Source organism: Triturus cristatus, chromosome 9, assembly GCF_964204655.1.
Source record: "Triturus cristatus chromosome 9, aTriCri1.1, whole genome shotgun sequence".
In the NCBI taxonomy this organism is placed as follows: Eukaryota; Metazoa; Chordata; class Amphibia; order Caudata; family Salamandridae; genus Triturus; species Triturus cristatus.
In genome coordinates, this window is record NC_140592.1 from 391,360,013 (window position 1) to 391,381,802 (window position 21,790).

A 21,790-nucleotide genomic window follows, 5' to 3' on the forward strand; every position below is an offset into this window, starting at 1 on the left:
CCTAGAGCATGTCCAATTCCAATGACCTGATTAGTCTTGCTACTTCTGCAATGCAAGATAACCCATTCTGGGGACAGGAGTCCCACACGACGCCTTGCGCCCGCTGCCACTGTGTGTGCTCCCAGGATCACCCCTGTCGAAAGGATATCTGCCTGAACTGAATCAATGAGAATGAACCTGTAACTTGAGAGTAAGCAACTCCGACTGTAACCATTGGGCCATTACTCTCTTCAACCACCCTACCTAAGACCTGGCCAGTGAATTATCTAACCTGCAGCGCCTGTCGCGGGTCCGAGTCTGACTCTTGAGGTCCACCACCGTGCTCCGAACGCTGCGGGAGACAACCCTGTGAGCGATAAGTACCGACTCTACACCGAGTTTGTCGTGATCCCCACAAGGCCCTGTATACCCCTATTCATGTCCACCCGCCGCTACAGAGCCAATCTTAACTAGCTCAAGCTATATACTTCCGTCAGGAGGGGGCCTGCCTACCTTGGCTAACCCAGAGTCCGGGCATGTCCGGCCTCCCACCGCCCTGAGCCCTGATGCCTGTACCAGTCAATTTCCCCTAGGGGAGCCCCCCCCGGCGCCCTACCCCCCTGCCAGTGTTGTGTGAAATCAGGTAAGGATGCCACATGACTGCTCTAGCAGTAGGGAACCCCTCACCCGCCGCTTGCTAACACCTATTCTTCATGAAGGAACTACCCTAAGTTTTGCCATGAAAAATGACCACCACCCGGTGCGTCCTAGCGCCAGATACAGGCTCACTTCGTGAACTCCATCAATGCCAACTGCCCTCACCTAACTTTCTAAGCAGGCTTCATCCTCTTCCCAGATGGGTCACCTGGCAAGTACCTGAGCAACACAGTGAAATAGGGATGCCCTCTGATTGTAGGTGTGCCGAAAGGCCCCTCTTTTTCCCAAACCTTGTACAGCGCAACCTCGACCCCAAGGAATAAGCGCGCAGCACCTGAGCCCCAGCTGTGTTATGGGTGACCACCAACCATGTGTTATACCCGTTTTACTTCAAGGGGCAGGTATACCGCCCCATGTGCTATTTTGTATCACTTTAACCAAGGGAAATCGATCAGTTAAACAGGAATGATTTCTGCCTAGCAAAGGGGAGTCTCCCTGAGACCAGAATCCCTAACGCGCCTCTACTGGTAGTTTGCTACCCGCACAGCATCCGCCCACCTGCCTAATGGAAGCCCTTGACGCTCAAACCATATAACGACCGTGCCACCTGAAAGTCTATCTGGTGCAGTGTACCCTAAAGGGAAGATTTCTTGCCTGAAGTCAGCTCAATGATGCGCCCCAACCACCACCCCTGAAGGGTGCGACTAACCTTCAAACTAGCCCCGCAAAACAACCGGACAAACCCCGCTCCGTTGACCATTACCAGCACACCATGGCTAATCACCTCTTCCTAGGCTGCGCCGCACCTCCGGCTCCCCGAGAACACCGCTGCTCTCCACTTTCCAAACCTGCAGCACTGCTATCCCCCAACCGCCGTCCATCAAATTCACGAAAACCGATCCTCTACCGACGCGTAACTCGACGACCAGCACAGACCACCGGAGAGATTACAAGATTGAAGGAGCCCCCTGCATTCCGAGGCCGGCGCAGGAAAGAAAGAGAGGGCGAGGACCCGGGCCAGCTGCCCTAAATAGGCCTTCGCCCCCTCCCCTGAGGTGCCGGCTCCGGCCGGAAGTGACGTCGCGCTGACCCGGAAGTAGTTGAGGCTGCCGTCCTGTTTACTTCTTCGATGAGGGCATGCCTGGGCGCCCGGGGGGCCGAGTCCTAAGTGCGCGCTTCATTATATTCGCGCTTGTCAGAGCGAGCTTCTGCTGGGCCTCGGCGAAGCTGGCCTCCACAGTGAGCATTCCATCGCTGGTCTCGTGCCTCACGTGCCTTTCCCGCCAGACCGTTGTGTACATTGCTCAGCTCCACAGCTGCTCCACCGAAAACCTGTTCTTGGGGTCACTCGCGTGCTGTGTTGCAATTTAAAGGCGCGCGTCCATCTCATACATTTACCTCAGGCTTTTCAGAGGACCAAAGTGGCTGCTACAGAGGACTTTAGGGTTTTAAGAATTAACCTTACATCGCGGAACTTTTGTTTACACGATAATCCCGGACAGCACTGTGTCTTGTCGCACTGCCCGGCCCTCCTCGAAGTCCATTCTTGGCACACGTGCTGCCCAAATACCGCAGGAGATGGGGCTTGCACTGACCACCAACACCTATCTTAACATAGAGAAAATTTTTGATTTTTGCCTAAGGACAAGGACAGGACACATAGATGAAAACAAGCTGGAAGGAGGCGCCGAAATCAGCAAAGAGAGTGGAAGAACATTTTAAGCCCCAGAGAAAGCTGAAGCTTAACCCGGTTTTGAAGAGATTTAAACCCGAGAGGGCGGGAAGTGAGTTTAATTCCTGTTTCTCTTCCTGGTTGTTTCTGTAACCCCCCACCCCCCACTGTCCAGGATAAAGGCTTGTGGAAGCTTTGCGTCATGGCAGGGCAAATATGAGTTAATTTAACCCTGTTTTTCCCACCAATCAGAAAACCAGCGTCCAGTAATCCATGCTATTCTCTATTGAAGTCAGGTGAAGTGTTACGAGTCAAAAGGGGCCATGCCCTTTATAATTTGCCCAACTTGTGCCCTCGAAAAATAATATGAATACTGCTTGTCTGGTGACATTTACACTATTTTAAAGAGGGTTTGTGGGTTTTTAATGAGGCAAAGAGGGCCTTCTGGTCAGTGGCGTAGCAAAGCTGCTGTGGGCTTTAACACAAGTAAAGAAATGCCCCCTCCCCTCCAGTTTGGGTAGTAAAAGACACTAGAAATTGGGGTTCAGTGTGCCCCTCAAACCCGTGGGCCCGGTACCACCACACCTGTTGCACTGATAGCTACGTGCCAGCCCTTTGTAGAAATTCCAGATCACCAGTTGTAAATGGTTTCTACAGAATCCGATTGGAAAGGTTTTTTTTTTAAATAATAAACTAACTTCTATGGAGAATAAAGCAGCTGTACTTTGGTGCCTATTTCATTTTAGTGGCTTCAGCTGATAATGAACTTGTCTTTGCTCACTGGACGCCATCAGTCCAATGTCCAGAAACCATTTGTCATAGGTCTACATTGAGCAGGGACCATTCATACCTGGTCAGCTGATTTTTTCCACAAGGGTACTCATAACATCAAATTACCTGCAATCGATACATTAGCAATATTAAATAGTTATATCATACACATGCATTATCTGACTTGGAAAGACCCCTTCCAAAAGGTGACAGGGTGAGATAACTCAGGATTAGAGTGCACATATTAGGTTCTACAGTGCATGGCCACCATCATCCATATTACACAATGAAAGTGCCCCAGCATGGCCCCTCCAGGAGGGTGCTGGGACATTTGGACTTCACAGCCTTGCTTTTCTACCATGGTGAGACTGCAAGCAAGTGTATTTGTTAGCAAGAAGTGCAATGGTGATAATGAGTGGAAGTCTGAGCATCTACCGTATTTGAAACTCTAGGGCTGTGAAAATGTACGGCCTCGCTGCCGCACACTTTGGGAAGTTTTTGGGGAATATTGGCAAATGTTCGTGAAGTTTCAGAGTATTATTGCAAATGCAAGAGAAAGGTTCTGCAAAAAGGTGTTTGTTGGGAACAAACCCCAGCACTTGAACATTTTGAACATTTAGTTTTTCAGCTGAATAAATGAAGCATATTTTTCACTGAAGAAGTTTTATTTTTGTGGGACATAATTTTTAGTGGTGTGATTGGAAAAGAGTTCAAAACTTGCAACTTCATGAAGTACAAAAATCCTGAACTGTTCTATTCTAACCTCCCGTAGAACTGGTGTGATGGGGTCAGCGACTCTTCATCCAGTCCGTGAAAAAGCTGCTGATAGTTAATGTTAGAACCTGCTGCTGCTGTGTGCATTCTGGGCGAGTTAACATTTTGGTAAAATCCATGATCCCTCAACTTAAAAACTTTCAAGGCCTCCTATCTCCATTCTCCCACTGAATCTGTTTTTAGTCCGCGTGATGGTACAATGACTGGCCTGCAGGGCTTTTGGGATAATAACTCTCCGATTTACTGATGGGGTCATGCTAAATGTACTTTTGTTGATTGGTCTCTGTTTGACCTTCGACATGTCGGCTCATGATTTCTGAATTGATGGTTTGTCCATCATGGTGGAGATCGTAGCAGTTATCCAAGGAGTGGAACTTTCTAGTTGTGTGAACGGTTCCACTCTCAACAGGTAAAAATGAGGACCCACTTACTTGTACTTGAATACACAGGTATGCTTGCTGAGACAGAGAGACATTGACTGCCCCACACAGGTGGAGACACTGACATGGGGGCAGGCAGTTCATCAACCATGGACACGAGGAAAGGAAGACATAGATATAGCCAATGAACAGCGCGAACCTCGGTGAGCGCGCCCTTAGGGCCCGGCCCCCCATGCCCCAAGCCACAAACCCCCTTTGTCCGCGCCAGTAGCCCGATGGGCTACTGGCTGGAGGAAGTACTTAAGGGTCAGGCCATGACGTATGTCTGGCGGGTGCCTGGCCCGGAAGGGGTGGAGCCGGGGTGGGGGGCTATTTAGGCCCCGGGCTCACCTTAGAGCAGGATAGTACAGGGGTTTGGGCGGGGGACTACTTGGGGGGTCCGGGCTCTATGGATCAGAGATACTGAATGCTACACTTAGATAGGAAGACACTGACAAAGTGATACTGACATTCACTGAGACAGGTGGATGTACCTCACACACTCTGACAGGTAGAGACTAACACACACTCACACGATAGCTCCAACACGGGTCCCAATGAGCACGCTCATGTGGTTTCGGTGAATGGTTACAAGACCCATGCCTTCTATGGAAGCCAGACTTTGTGAAAACCGCAGCTAACCGTCTGCCATCCAACACCCTCAACAGGGCCCGGAGGCCTTTGGAGTGGCAAATGCCATGCTGCACAAAACATACATAACATTTATAGTGCCAGAATATTTCCATATTGACAGCCCGGAGTTTGTTATCAATGTTTGTCTACAAAGTCTCATTCATATATTATTATGTAATATAAGCGAGTCCTCCCTACTAATTTTTTTTTTTGGGGGGTGGGGGAATGGATTGAAACTACATTTTGGAGAGCAATATTGCTGTACTGGTTAGTATGTCAACAGTTTTACAAGCAGTTCTGGAGGTTAGATCATGAATTATTCAAATGCCCAGTCTGGCCAAGTACTTAGGAGTGTTTATTTTTGGCCTCAGAGAATCAATTTTGTGCCTGCAAGAATTAAAAGAACGGACCCTCCAATTGGAGAGGTGGTGAGACTCGAAGTGGGGTGGGTGGCACCGTGGCGGCATTGGAACAGCCATCATTTCTGGACAGCCCTCGTGTTCTGGGGAGAGATGAGGTGCTTTCCAACTGGAAGTGGAAATGGGCAGGTATGGGGGCACTTGGGACATGGCTATACGATTGAGGGCTTGGAATCCCGGCAGCGGGGTCACTTGCCCTCTTTGTTCCTCCATGACCACAGGGGCAACCCCCACCACATAGACCTTTTTGCCCAAGTATTATTGAAAAATTTCATTCTCCCATCCCCCACTGTCGATCTTCAAAAAATCCCATTGCCGTTGGCTAACCCCCATTTTCATGAGGCATCATCTACTTGCTGGAGACCGCCATTTTGTTTACCCCCTTTGGCCTAAGTCCCTTCTTTGATGATATCTTCTTTGTTTTTGAGATTTGTTGTGACATTATGTCCTGTAAGTCCCCTTGTGGCAGCTGCGCTCAACTTCTCCTGGCTATGCATTTTTCAGGTCTTCTTAGTACAATGATTTTGAAGCTTAGATCCATTTTCATTGTCCTGTTCTCAAACTTTTTTTTTGTTGTTGCAGCTAATGGAGCACGAGTGGTTCCCTTCCGACAGTTCTGAGGTTGTGATATCCCTTTAGGAAGTGTCTGCAGTAGCTTCCACCTGAGGACATACCTCTAACCCACATTTCCCCCTGAGGAAACGATAATTGACATGTGTTGTGTCTAGATCTGCTCAAAGGTGGGAGTTGCTACATGGCAGGAGCTTTGAGGAGCTTACTGCACCCTCTGACCCTCCCACCGGCTGTCAGGAATGCAGTTGACTTCTGTGTAAAACATACCCTTTCAGTGTTAGTGCACTAAAATGTCATCCCTGGACAAAATTTGAGCGCCTTGATTTTAGGTTGAGATTCCTAAAGGGTGACGGGCCGGGCCTACTTCGTAAAAAAGAGCCATTTTTACAGCGTTTAACTTGCTTTGTGTATTATTTTTATGTAGCATATCCAGGGCCACTGGAATTATCCCAAATCTGCAGCTGTGTTGTTTTCTTCATAATTGTGGATTTGCCGCATTTGCCTCATAATTCATCATATGCTGAATAGCCTCCATTTTAGAGCAAAAAATATTCAATGCTACTCAAATGGATCAAACTTTACTAAAAACATTGCAACATGTTCAAGTGCAGTGGAAGGCCCTTCACAAAAGCGGACTGGTCATTTTTAAGTTGCGAATCGCTTTATTTGATTGTTGAACAGGAACTGAGAAAGTGAAATCTTTGCCCAGACAGTGTTACCATCAGTAAAAATGACAAACTCATCAAGTCATACTATCACAAAATGTGCTGCATGACGCCGCATAGTTTAGCTTTTCTTGCCGCATAATTTATTCAACAATGCTACATACCTTGGTGCTCCCCTGCTGCATAATTCAAGGGGCCCTGACCATATCCCACAATTTCAGCCACATTGGCAACCCTTTCCCTGCTTTTTTTTACTGGCGCTAATCTCAGCTACTTCACACAGATGGGCGCCAACAGAGCAAAGTATTTTTTGAGGTTATTTAACTTCAGTTAAAGGGGTTTGCGTTAGGCGACGAAATCCCACTAGAAATAACTCGACCTCCTGATTATGGCTTGATTTAAAAATAAATACATTGTGCACGCAGCTCCCAAAAGAAAAAAACCGGGGGATCTGAATGCTTACTTGCACCCTAACAGCTACTGCTGTTCGGGGTGAAATCGTTCAACAAAAGGCATTTATTTTAGTGTGTGGATTACAAAGGAGATTTTTTTTTTTTTTACTGCAGCCCACTTTGATTTTTTTATGCATTTCTTTTCCTTATCAAATTTCGCACTGTTTGAGTTGGTCACAAATGTAGTAAAATGCCAGCCGAAGGAAGACTCGCTTACAGGTTGCACACATGCCTACAGACTACTTGAGGCTGCCTCCTTTCCACCGAGCGGCTTTGAAGCACTGGTCCCTCCCTGCCTGTTGGAAGCCTCGAGGGCCTGGGCAGACGCTGAGTTGATTGATGTGTCGAGCACAGAGTTATTATAAATACATCCTCCTCTGAACCCGATTGAGGGTTTTTTTTTCAACAGCGGGCAAGAACGCACACAGGAGGCGTACCCTGTACAAACACAGGTGTCCCCGCGCAACTTGTACACGAGACGTTTCCGGCCGGGCGGGCGGGGCCGAGCGCCCCAGTCTGCCCGTGGAGTTTTAAAACAACATACTTCATGTAAAACCCAGGCCAGCGTTCCTCGGAATCTTTGTTTGATAACGCCACTCGCCGGTGAGATAGCTCGGTGGGATAATGCGTCTGCTGCGTGCATCTTTTTGAAACCAGAGGGCTACAGGTTCGACTGCTACCAGCAGATCCGCGGATTCAGTTCTAGATCCGCGGATCCCATCATAACCTGTGACATTGCATCTTCTACTGACATCTGTCTGTCGCAAACCCCAGTCCCTTTAACAGAAGCATAAGAATAAGGCATCTCTTGAGGGGTTTTGATTCTAGTCCACAGAGCACGATTTCCAAATCCAGTGGGTTGGGTTTAGCAAGTGGGATAAGGCACCTGCAGCAGAGGTCTGTGAACATCCTACAGGCCACTGATTTCGATTCCTATAGCACAGCTCAGCAGGTTGAAACATCTGCTGCAGAGGTCTGTCTGTCACTTGCAGGTCACAGTTTATATCCACACTGGTGTAGTTACGTGTGTTAATGTATACAACATTTGTAGCGTGTCAGCAGCAGCAGTACATAACTGATGACGAGCAAAGGTTGCTGTGATATCGCATCTTCAGCGTTTCAAGACTATTTACACTGTGCCAGATTTGTTTTTTAGTTATAAAACTCGCATTTGCACCTTAACGTCGGCTTTTTTATGACGTCTGTGATTTTTCCTGGCTTTTGTGAAAAGGTTACAACTGTAAAAATGCCAGCTTTCTTTAGCAGAAAACTGAAGCTCATTTTTTGTCAATTTGCCTTAATTTAATTTTGGTCTTCTGACTTCTGTAGCACAGGGACGCCCCTTACAAATGCATTGGTGTATTGGTTAATTCCTTCATCAGTTTATTTTTTCATTCATTCACTCAGCGCGGAAACTGTGGCTGTAACTCCTTGAACGGCGGCCTTTTTTTTCGGTTAAATCGCTTGCATTGTTTTAAGTGCGTTTATTTGCTGCGTACCACTGATTCCCCAGCACACGAAACTGGGTGAGCGGGGGCATCGAGCCTGATTGTGTATTTGTTAATTTTTGTGGATCTGCCTTGGCCTATGTGTGAGTTTGGGTGTCTCACTGTCTGTGTGCTTGTGTCTGTCTGAAGCGAGTTACCGCACTGTTTCGTTAAAAAAGACAACTTTTCCAACCACTTTTGGGGCACCAAAAATGCGTTTTTAATTGTTTCAAAGATTGTTTTTTAAAACACCCTTTTTCATCTTGTAAAACTGCTATGTAGGTCAACTTCCCAATTTTTGATCTGAAATATGGGTCGCATAACTGCAAAATAGATTTTCAATCTCATTCTAACAGTAATTGTCAAATTTACTCTGTATTCTTTAAAAATCCAATTTATATTTTTACTAAGAATAAGTCTGCTTGCAGTGTTGCAAAATATTTTTGAGTACAATTGAAATGCTTAAAAATACATTTCAGGTTATTTGAAAGTCACTTTTTACAGAATAGCTGAGCCCTTGTTTTATGTGTTATAAGAGTGCATCGTGTCACACCTGGTGCAGTAGTTTTTGAGACATTTGTCCTGAGTATAGTCCTATGTGAAGTCTCATGGAAATATATGTTATAAAACACATTTGAGAAAAAAATAGCATTAATTGGATTTTATTTAATCAAATACAATCACGCTGAAATTAAGATTACAATGAACACCTAAAAAAAGACGAATTACACATCTTTTAAGATATAAACTACCTGCACCACACTTCACATATATATCAGTAAGCGGCCATATTTTGACCATTAAATAAGCGTTTTCAGAAGTGGCAGGGGAAAGCAATTCCCAGTTCCCTTGAATTAAGTAATGTCACCATATATATGTATTCTTGTGGATTTATATAGTGCAAACTAGGCCTCTTATGGCCTCGTAAATCTGTATATGAATGGACAGACCAGTTAGCATAGGGGTGTATAGGAGGATGACTATTCATGGGAACAATGCCATCCCTGTCAGTGACAAAATCTACACCACACAATTACTTGAAAATCCTATCAAAAGTATATCATATGTTGTTAAAAAATTGTAACTATAATTGCAATTATATAGCGTTTTCTACCCCTGATGAGATGTTGATGTGCTTTTTTTGTGAGTAGCACGCTACTAGGCAATCCCAAAAATGATTAGTGGTGAATTTGTATAGCGAAATATGAAATTAATTTGAGCAGTGAACATGTTAGTCTGTTATTTGGATTGAAAAGGAGAGTGGAAGGATAGAAGAGGGAAGGGTTTGCATTTATATAGCGCTTGCTACTCCTGAGGAGGGTGTTCAAGCGCTTTTTGGCCTAGTGGCTTTGCTTGAAAACTGGAAATCTATCTTCTACTCAAAAGTCTGGCTAAAAAAAAATGTGATTCTCAGCAAATCAACATATATAGTATAGTGTAAGCATTCAATGTAAAAAGAACTGGCCAGCATATAGTCCTGTCCCAGTTTTATGTTCCCTCACCTATCGTATTCAGGTTTCTGCACTGTGTTGCCTATGGTGTGCTGTACACAGCCTGCATGTTTCAGATTCTCCTACTGCAATAAAAATGTTCTCTGTAAGATGATCAGTAGCTTGTAGGAGTGGAATCCGCACAGTACCAAATACCTAAAAATTTAAGGCCACCTACTATGGCACTCTGGGTGGGTTAAGTGACATTTACCAGACTTTGACTATGTGCCCTAATTCAGTGAACCACTTGCTGCAATTCCATAGGGATACAATTATTGTACTCTCGGTCTATAGATATGTGGGACATTAAGTCAGACAACATTATGATAAAAAGTCCTAGTTAATTTGCTGAATTATTGAGAACTACACTGTAACAGTTAAAATGACCCTTGAACTGTCCTGCAAGGGGCTATAGAACCACCTGTCTGGAACACGCCCCCTCCAACTCAACCTAGCCAATGACTAGTCATTACTCTAAAATTTCCCGTGAGTATGGGGTCATGTTTACTTACAGCAAATCATAACACAACGAGTTCCTTTATGTAGGCACAGAACCTTCACTGTAACAATAAGCTTCCCATACAACACAGTTTTGTCTGGATGCCAAAACTTGTTTTATGAGCTATCGCCTAGGGGGAAACATGCATCTGCTTAAAAACAAGAGACTGCAGTGCTGAGAGGACTTTATTATAACCTCTGTGTTTCGATGAGGACATGCATTATTTTGAGTCGTTGAAAGACAGAGCGACATTTTTATTATAATGGAGCAGTTCAGGAACTCCAAATATTTACAGTGTGCTCCTTTGTGCTGCCATTTAAATACATCGCATTAGGCAGTGGCGGCTGACTTGTACCGAGGGCGGGTGGGGGGCACAAAGAAAATTGGCTTACCTTTCTAACTTGCCGTGAGAGGTCGGACTTCTCTCATCCTGGAAGGTTCGGACCAGGAAACTGCACTACCCAATCCTGGCGTTGCTTTCACAGCATGAGAGCAGCACCAGGATTGGATAGAGCAGGCTCTCTCAGAGCTCCTAAGAGAACTGAAGGTCTGTGCTTTCTCTAACCCAGCTATCTGAGACAGCTAGGTTAGAGAACTTTAAAATGCGCATGTCTGGCTGACCGTCCAAAGATGGCCGGACAAAGAGACATGCGCATTTTAAAGTGCACAGCTCCCTGCTGCTGCCACTCGACAGAACTGGCCCGTCCTGCCCTGTCACTTCGTTTGGGACTGGTTACTAGAAAAATAAAATGGTAATAAGTAAACTTTATTACCATTTTATTTTTCAGCTCTGGGGCTTGTGGGACGACGCTCCTCCGCTCAAATGGAGGAGCTGTCCCTGACATTTGGAAAAAAAATGTCAAAGATGTTGTGTTGTGATAAGTGCATCAGCCTAAGCGTTTGCAGACTTTCTCCTGTCGATTAAAGCCATAGGGCTCACCATGTTTGTTAAGCTAAAAGAGTTCTTGGGAACCATCACATGAAAAGAGATTTGGGGGATTACCAGGGGAGCCTTTTGAAGAAGCGAGACTTAAAAAAGCGTGCAGAATTCATTGAGGTCGTCTTCACAGTACTCAACAATGAGTTTCCTAACAAGCTTACAGGAGGGAGATACCAAAACCTCATCAGGCGTGCGGCCTTCAGCCGTCAGGAACAGGGTAACCATGTATCCATTCTTCATTATCAAAAGACGATTTCATAAACTACAGACAGGGAATCTGTAGAAGAGTTATCCCAAACTAGGCAATCGTTGAGGAACAGTGGCCCAAATTCCATTGTCGTTAGCGCATAAAATTGGGGACAGTTTATTGGCTTATTTATTTCTTAGTTTTTCTGAAACTCAAATCAGTAGTAGCCCCACAACCTTACATGATGGCACAAGTCACCGAAACGAAGCAACAGCACACTACAAAATTATTAGCCCAAAATACAGCAGTAGGGCTGAACTAAGGATCTGTTCGTCTCTAAAGTAATAGGAAGCCCACAATATAATGATCACCCAAACTACTCAAGCGAAAGAGTAGACTGCTCAATAGTTTGTCAAGCAACAGACTAGTTAGCTGAGTTGCAAAACGAGGAGGCCAAAGCACAGGAAAGGCAAAAGTACGAAACATTTGCACCAGGCTAAGGAATAGTTAGATAAATCCATGGAATACCTAAGCCAAACCAGAGAGAGTTTGGCCAACCAACAAAACTCTTTGCTAAAATTACAGAATGGTTAGCTCAAACTGCAGCAAAGTTCAACTATTTGAATCAACATGTTACCCAAAACATTTAATAGCACAGTAATACCCATGAATATTGAAGCTAGAATATCAAGGACAAACTATTGAAATCAAATATCTTAGGGTAAGTAAGTATAGATTTTATATACCCAACTTCACATATATGTATCCAATGATATATATATCTTCGACGTATGTAGATGTGAAATTAGGAATAGTAAATTGAGGCTTCATCTATCTGAATTTACCTTTCGATATTTTGGTCTTCAATATTTTGTAGACGATATTCGTGTATTTCAAAATTCTTTGCATCAATATTCAGTAGTACAATCAAACAGTACATTCAAAGTACTTACTGGCACATGCATCAACAAAGACTATTGCGATTCCTTAATTGCGATTTTTAAGGAATCGCAATTAAGGAGTTGCAGAAGCTTATGCATGTAGGAATCGCTATAAAATAGCGATTCCTACAAATTCCTTAATTGCGACTCGCAAATTGCGAGTCGCAATTAAGGAATGCCGTCCCATTCATTCCTATGGGCCTCCAGGCCCATAGGAATGAATTGGAGATTGCATGAGCAAATTGCGAGTATCAGTATGTACTCGCAAATTGCTCATGCAATTTCAAGGGTGCAAGGGTGTCAAAATGACACCCTATTGCACCCCTGAAATTGATCTGTGCACATATGTTGCACACACACATGCTCTAAGGGCATGTGTGTGCGCAACATGAATCTTTGAAAAATGCACAAAAGTGCATTTTTCAAAGTTTTTGCAAATTACCATGAAGTTCAACTTCATGGTAATTTGCTCCCCCTATTAGCGAAATCGCTAATTTTTTAACTTTAATGCATTGCATTTAAGGAATCTCAATTTGGGATTCCTTAAATGCAATCGCAATTTAAGGAATCGCTATTTAGAGATTCCTTAAATTCCGATTTTTGCACTTGGGATGATGCATCCCAAATGCAAAAATTCCGGTCGCAAAGGGGCAGATTCTGCTAATCTGCCCGTTTGCGCCCAGTTTTCTCGTTGATGCATGTGGCCCTTAGCCGTTAATCCAGAATGATAAAACTAAACTATTGAAACGTTAGCAAAAGAAACAGTTTGACTAATCCATTGAATAGTTGGGCAAAACTGTGGAAGAGTTACACTAAACTGCAGAACAGTTAGGCCTACTTACAGAACAGGTAGGTCAAACTAAAGATCAGATGAACGTAACCACTGGACAGATAAACCCAAAAAACAGCAGTCAGCTAGAGGTAACATAGCTAGACTGAACGGCAATACAATGAAAGCCATCTACAGAACATTTCGACTAAATTACTCAAGTTACCCACTCTATGCAAAATGTATGTAAGTATGTGGAAAGTATGTGTAGTGCAAACCAAGCCGAAAGCAAGCTAACAGATTTACAAGTTTGAAGGCAAAGATACAGTCACTGAGTGATTGTACATGATGTGTGATGGCTTCTGAGAGGGTAAGCGGACCCTATTCAAACCACAGGTAGACCGGTGGTGCAACACGGGTACCATGGGCCCTAAGACAAACTAGGAAGAGGGGCCTTTAATGAATAACTGCATCTCAGACTTAACTCTGAGATGGTATTGCAAACTCCCCTGTCCCTCAAAAATCGGAATAAATAGCATATTACTATTAGCAGATGTGCATGTATGGTTTGTGCCATACCTGTATTTTATGTGTAGAAGTTGTAAAAAAATTATTTAACCACAACCAGATCACAACATGTTACATTCAGTCCTGGCAAGCACCGAGTCCAAGAATAATTTACAAGCGCAGGTCTCATTCCTGTCAACGCATGTTAGCAGAAATATGCTTAAAGTTCAGCTCACAAGTTTTCATCACTGTGTGGTTCGCTCCACCTATCATCCTTAAAATGAGTAACATTCAATTGTTATAACCCGCAATTAATCTCTACCTTCAACAGGTCAGACAAAAAATGTGGCAAGTGTTCTGTACATAGTTCTTTCCTAGGGTGCAAATTTTACAACCAACCAGCCAACCATTTGCCTCTTTGTTGAACCTATCAACATGGATACTGATAAGTGACAGGTAAATATGATGATCTCACGCAGACTAGTCAGATTACTAAATGAGCGTCCTGGTGAACCCTTTGCTGAAGGAATCAAAACAAGTTCACAGACCTACAAGGTCCTACTCTTTCCCCATTAACTTTTCACGTAATTGTGAAACCCCTTGAGTGTCCCCTCTTTTAGAGGTTCAACACTTGTTCCGGTGCCATGCAGTTCATCATAAAGGTTTGCGGAAATCCCTTCATAGAACAGTGCTGGCGGCAGCTGGGCAGTGACCTAATCAAACCCTGGATGGAGGAAAACTGGCGGAGTGTTAAATCTGAAGTAAAATTTATTTTTCCTAAGTAAGGTTTTGTCTTCATATTTCCATTCGTCTCTTGGTTGATTAAATTGCTATATCATCCTTGTTTTAAACTATTGGGGCCCTATTACGTAATCAATACATATAGTGGTAAATTACCAGTACGCTAAGGTTACCACTCCACTGCATAGAAATCTCAGTGGTATTCATATTCTGTTTTACTGCTGCTAGTCAGGACCAGGCAGGCCTTTTATTCCACTGGGCAATTCTCCGGTGGACCGGAGCCCTTGGAGGTGGGTTTTGCACAAAAAGAACCGCTCCTGGTGCCTCTGTCTCTTTTCCTAGACAAGGCAAACACAAGGAGTGACGGGGGGTGAGTGTATGAAAAGTTTTAGTGCTCCGTCCATCATCTCCTAGTGTTTGCTTGGTTCGCCCTAAGTTGGCAGGGTATGTCCAGTTGTGGGTCTCTTGCTCACTTTCCCACTGGATTCAAGCTAGCCTGGCTGATGAGGGGTGTTACCCCAAAATAAATCCCAGAATGCTTGTTTCCGGTCCAGGGAAGTCCTGACTTGGCAGTTTGGGCTGGACTGTTCCCATGAAGCACAGGGTCAAGACTGATTTGCATATGGCTGGTTCTGAACTGGGGTCGCAAAGTGAGCTAAAGACCGATGATGGATGCAACCCAGATCTGTGACTAGGGGTGAGTGTCTGAAAAAGTTTCAGTGCTCTATCCATCATCTCCTTGTGTTTTCTCTTTTCTTAGACATTCATGACAGCAGGTGGGGTAGTAAGGAGGCTTCAAGATAGAGAGAGAGATGGGTAGCAGAGAGACAGCAGTCCGAGAGAGTGGGCGCAGAGTTGATTTGAGCATTTTTGCAGGAGCTGCTTTTTGTTGCCCCGTGTGGCCCAGCTGACATCGTGGTATCACCAGTGGTAAAGATAGCCAGTGGTGATTTCCGCTGGTGGAAAAGATATACTGCAAGACCTCACTGCTTTCTACCTTTTCTTAAGATAAGGCAGCTGTATTTTTTATTATTCGTATTAAAATGTTTCTACTCTGCAGTAAAAAATGTCACTGCACAGATTTCTAAAAATACATTCAATGAACAATGGCTGGAACCCTGCATTAAACATCGTTATTTTGTTGTTAAACCAGTGTGTAGTGACAATATCTAGTGTGCTTCGAGCAGTGGCAGCTGGGCATTGTTCTGTCTAACTTGTAAACGAACTCGAAGTGATCATGTTTCCAACCATAAATACCAACATTTAACCCTAAAGGTAAAAGGATCGCTCTTTATGAAATGAAGGTATCCACATTTCTTCTTTTACTCACTTGAATAAGGTGTTAATGAGCAGCACATATTTTATATATTTTTGTGCCAGATTACTGCTTCCAGAGTATTTTGCTATGATTGCTCTAACAATTGTTGGACAAGAATAAAAATCGCTGTCCACCCAGGCGAAAGTGTGTCAGTGTGTCAAAGCTCAGTTGGTTGGACAGTGCCCAGAGTAAGTGGTTTCACTCACATTGCTGCTACTTTCAGGATAACCATTGATCATAGGACACAAAATATGATTTTCTGAGTGGTTTGTACCCTATTTTCACCTCAACCCAAGCACCTGTGTACCAAAATTGCAAAGCCCATCCCAGACAGACAATGAATGCCTCCTCGAAGCTGTTTGGAACACTGCCTACAAGCTTGGAATAGTGTGCAAAGCACAACTGGATAAAATGTGAAAAAAGCTCATTAAAATCGATCTCTTTTATAGATCCTAACCAGGACACTTAATTTAAAACGCTAAATTTACTAGCGCCAGGGATACATGGCTTGGCGCAATTGAAATCCAGTTTACATAGCATAAAAGCTGCCAGATGGTAGTGAATTAACAATCACTGGCTAGACTGGATGCTTAAAGGTGAAAGGTCAGTCAACCCTGCCTAACAGTTAATCCATCTGGCTCCTCGCAGGTCTGTGGGTTCACAGAAAACTACAGTGCAATGTAGACATCGAAACAATGTCAAATCATTTCTTTTCATTTCAAGGTGCACCTCCCTGAACAAAATATTCATTTTTTTAAGTACTTCTTGATACTAGGAAGGTGTTTCCCCCTTTCATATAATCAGTCTGAATTGTGAAAGGTTACTGAACTGAGGCACAAGGGGAAAAGGAGTGATGTGCTCAAGATAACACAATATATCAAGAACTAGATCCAAATGTATCAAAGGGCTTTACATGAGCACCAGTTGCATTACATAAGGACACATTCATTTTTGTTAGGCACCGGGAGATTACGTGATTTATCCAGAATCACAGGATGTTGAGCGTCCTGGCCGAGACTCAAACCCGCTTCCCCAGCTTCGAAGTTGACAGCTCTAGCCGTTAGGCCACATCTGATGCTAGGAGGAGAAGAACTTCTCTTTAACCATGCATTGATATACACAGCAAAGAAGAGTGTTGAACCTCTCTGACCACATACTGATGCCTCTCTCACTGACCATACAAACATGCATAAACTGCAAGAGGTGTCTCACAACAGCCAAAGAAATATGTAAATTGATAGCAGCGGAGGCGCCTCTCATTGGGCATAGATAAATACATTGATAGGAGACAAGGGGCTTTCCTTGATTATGGAGTCAACCACACTTATTTCTACAGAGGCACATAAACAGGCTCTTCTTCCCGGCCATAGAAACCCACACTCATAGCAAAAGTGGTGCATGGCACCACCATAAGATATGTTTACACAGATAGTAAGACCACTGAAAACTTATAGGGAAAGAAAGAAAGATGACTCCCACTATTCATAGAGATAATGCACCCACTGCAAGTGGTGATTTCCACTGAATACAAAAAAATATATAATTTACAGAAGAGATGTCATTCACTGAGCAGAGAGGAATATACTGACAGCATGAGAGGTGCCTCACACTGTCCATAGAAAGAATGCAATGACAGCATGAGAGGGGCCTCACACTGTCCACATAAAGAATGCAATGACAGCATGAGAGGGGCCTCACACTGTCCATAGAAAGAATGCAATGACAGCATGAGAGGGGCCTCACACTGTCCATAGAAAGAATGCAATGACAGCATGAGAGGGGCCTCGTCCTGAGTGCTGAAGTTAGTACTCAGTGCATTAAGTGGAATGAAAAAGGTGGGGGGCCTGTAATAGGGGTGTGGCCAAAGAAGCATATCTAGGCATTATTTCCAAGAGGCGGGGCCTATGTAGTTAAGGACATGTCTTAAAACATGCAATCTAAAATCCGGTGCTTCCCACGGCATGCCACCTGACCAGTGTTTGAGTGTCCCTCTGTGATTTTTCTGTTACTGCATCCAGACGCATCCCACAACCACTAACTTGTACACCTAAAACAAGCCACACCTACTTGCTTTGCCATTGCTTGTTAGCTGTATCAGATAAATAAATGATAAAAATGATTTTGTTGGTAATAATAAGAATCTTAAAAGGTTTCAATTCTGGAACTACGAGGCTTAAACGTTACCAAGGTTTGTGGAAAAAGGTAGTGATCTTGAGAGTGTCTCAGTCACTCCTGTTCTCCCCTTCACACCACTTTCCTCTGCTATATCTCACTCTCTTAGACACTGACGCATTTTTTTTCTCATATATTTCTGAAATCCCCCATCGGCTTATCTTACACTTTTCCACAATTACTATTGGTACACATGCGACTATCGCTCTGTGCACTCTGCGGTACAACCAGGAATTGGATGTGCACGTAGTCATCATACACACGCACATGCACACGCGCACGCCTTGCACGCATTCACATCCTTGAATCATAACTAGGGTTCCCGGTTTTATGGTATTTTCTTTTTTTACATTTCCGCCTGGATTTATCCATATTTCTTTTTTGCTAATTTTATCTGTATTTATCCCTATTTATTTTGGGTTTTGTAGAAAAATGAAGCTGAAATTAGTATATTTCCAAAATTATTTTAACCGGAAAATATGCACTCATGCTTGAATGCCTGCTAGGTTTCAATGTTGTAAACAGCCACAGAAGACAAATCAATGCACTTATAAGAAAATATGCACATTTCAGTATCAACCATGTGCATGACTACTTCTGTTAAGTTCTCTTTACTAAAATTCCTTTCTTTTTTAACCCCCTTACCTATCAATCCCCACAGCTATTGGCTTGGCAGTCATGGCAGACAGTATTTAGAATTACTCAAAAAGCAACCCAGTTTGCGTTATTATCCATATTTAAAAATAAATACAGACTAGAAAATAAATATTTTGTGTCTGCATTTATCTGTAAAAATCAGTAAAAACGGAAAACAGGGAGCCTTAATCATAACCCACTGACTGGCCCTATGACAAACTTGCACTGCTTTCTACCTCAAGGACAGAGTGCTTATTCGTGCCAGTTACGATTTCCCACACACAACTTGAACTCACTCAAACTCCAGGAGGTGCCTCAATGCAAATTATTCACTATAAGAGAGTATTATGTTGCATGACGAAAAATAACAGACACACATCATCTTGGAAAAAAGTAAATACACTTAGGAATTGCAAGATGAAGTAAAACGTGAAACGTAAACAGGGATTGCATTGCTGACATGAATTACCTCAAGGGGTTTTACAGTCATTATTGAGAAGTCAGTGTTTTTTGCCTGTAAATGTAAGGACCTGAATATAGAGAGCTGGATACGGACCCGCTTCAAAATCGTTTTTTATTCCTGTCGAGTCTCAGACTCGGGTGGACCCATCCCACTTAAAGGCCTGCCTGCGCGTGATAATATCGATTTCCCGATGACTGACACCTCCCCTTGCTTTTCAAATTGAAGTCGATGGCGGTTAACCAGAGGTCGAAGGTTTAAAAGCTTCATTACCAGGGGGCAGAAATGAAAGAGAATAGGTCTACAGTCTCTCCAAGCGCTATAAAAGTAATTGCTTCTTGGCGCTTCTTTATTAAATTCATTTATCACTGCAACCCAACTGAACGGTGCCTTCTTCTGCAACTTGAAAAAATGGCAGGTTGTGTCTGCCCAGCCGTTATGAGAAACTGCGACCTGGAAGCTGCGCACAGGTCGGTGCAGCGGGTGCTCAACCCACTAAGATTTTTGTACCATCTTTTTGTGTGGATTAGAGTGTGTTAAATAAAGCAACTGGAAAATTTTGGGCACAGGCTATTGACGGCGACGTTCAGCAAACCATTCAATTACATTTTAACCAGTACTACATTTAAATAAACAGCCCGTGTCCTTAAGGTAGGCTACGTTTTTTTGATGGCGCATGCAGATAATATCTTTGAATGTTTCGGCCCTGCTGTGGAACGTTTGATAGCCGCCATGTTAAGCCGGGCAACGTCCTGAAAGACTCGCTCTGGCTGTGACGTGAAATGGACGTCTGTTTCAGGTGAAGCGTTCTCATTCTTAGTTTCCTGAGTACATGAGCCCGTACTTGGATACAACCAGTCAGGGGCCTGAGGTGCAAAAAAATGCAACTTCTGTGGAGTTAGCATTCACGGGAGTTGATTCGAATTGAAACAGCGCCTATTTAACGTAAGTGCCTCTGGGCAGGCGATGGTCCAACCTTTGGTGAATAAAAGAAGCACCACACAAGAAAGGAGCTGGATGCCTGCTACGTCTGAGATTTCAAGCGGTCCCGACCCGTGTGTGTTTCTTTGGCTCCTATACAAACTCGTCTTGCTGCAGAGGGCAAAGCATTAATAGACAAACCCTTCACTCCTCCAGTCCTGACATGGGGCTACTTGTGAAAGCTCTGTGTCTACCGGTAGTGATCAACCGAGCTTCACAAGCGAACTAAAACACCCAGAACCACTGCACATCTTAGCAATATCTTGAAATTCCATCACAAAATAAAACACTCTTTCTGTCTTTGTGGACTAGTCAAGTTGACCTGAGCACCTGTAGCAGCATGTTTTGCAGAAGAGGTTGATACTGTTGAATTGTCCCAGATGCACGAGGCCATTCTAAAGGGTGGACTATAAGTCAGAATTCCCATCTGTAGTCCAAGACACAAAAAGTGACATTCGTTCTCCAAAGTTGACAATGTCCATCTCAAAGCAGTCATAGTGGTTACCATGATCTTATCTCAATCATGAAAGTCCGAAATGGCAAAATGGCCTAATTTGAGCAAATTAAAAGCTTCGAATAAATAAATAAACAAAAACCCAAATAAATAAACCAAAACTCAAATCTGAATTTTGTTCTATAAAAACAGAAAAAAAGAAAGAAAGTGGTAGAAAAAGGATCCCTTCAGTCCGTTGCTGAAACACCAAGGGTACTTGAGCCAGGCCGAAGTGATCCCCGGGGAGTAGTTTTTCCAGCTGTACCATTCCCTCCTACAGTGAACCCATGCATGCCTGTCCTTCAAGCCCGGCTGTATCCAGCGCTGCCACGGGCTCTCCCTTGGAGAGAAAATATTTGTAGCAAGAAAATCCCTATTCATCCCCTTTCCAAAATCCTATAGCACGATAATTAAGCTAGATAAAACCGAGAGTCAGACAGGAATTACAAATGTAAGGCCTTTACATCATTAGCAATAATTTTATCAGGAGAGCTAAACCTCCTAAATCTGGATCAGTACTTGCAAATAATCATATCTCCCAGTTCTCAACGGAAACTTACCTCAGCGCTGTGGGCGCACAGAGCTTTAGATGGGTGGACGAGGCGCTGGGACGGCGGCTGCAGTCAAGGAACGAACAGCCACGCGAGAGGGGCACATAAAATTAAAAAAGAAAAGCCAAGAACAGAGAGATGCCACCTAAATGTGGACGACTTTAAATGAGGGCGGCAGTGATGTCATCTGTCATGGTCTATGTTTCACTGGCTAATCCGCGGCGTGTGGCGGGGCCTGGGAGGGAGGTGCGCTTCCCTCCCACAGGGCTGACGAGGTGACTTTGAGCAATATGGTCCACGCTGCTGGCACCATGTCATTAATCCGCGGCTGAAATGTCTGCTGCAATTATTCCTCATCCCTCTTGCAAACTGCTGACACCTCATGTTGAGGTCGCTGGGCGCGCCAAGCCAGATGTCCCTGCTTGAGATATCCAGCTTGCTTGTGCCTTCCACCTGTGCCTTGTACACAATTATTTCAACAAGTGGCACAGATCTAATGTCTCTGGCCCAGATCAAGTCAATGCCTCCCTTGAGCAGTTGGGCCTATGCATTGCTCACGGTTAACGTTAGTCATTCACAGTCAGTGCGCCAGGCTATTGTCTGA

The 21,790-nt window shown here is 44.0% G+C and overlaps 1 protein-coding gene across 3 annotated transcripts in view; it reads right to left on the reverse strand.

The window, feature by feature from the left end:
- Window positions 1-21,381, reverse strand: part of LOC146798016 (homeobox protein otx5) — a 64,758-nt gene extending 43,377 nt beyond the window's left edge. The window contains exon 1 of one of the 3 annotated variants that reach the window (XM_085625247.1): window positions 21,196-21,381. The gene's annotated coding sequence lies outside the window, so the exon portion shown is untranslated. Of the gene's footprint in view, window positions 1-1,420; window positions 1,500-21,195 lie in introns of those variants that run through there. The other 2 variants (XM_085625249.1, XM_085625248.1) reach the window with 2 other exon arrangements.
- Window positions 21,382-21,790: the final 409 nt, after the last annotated feature.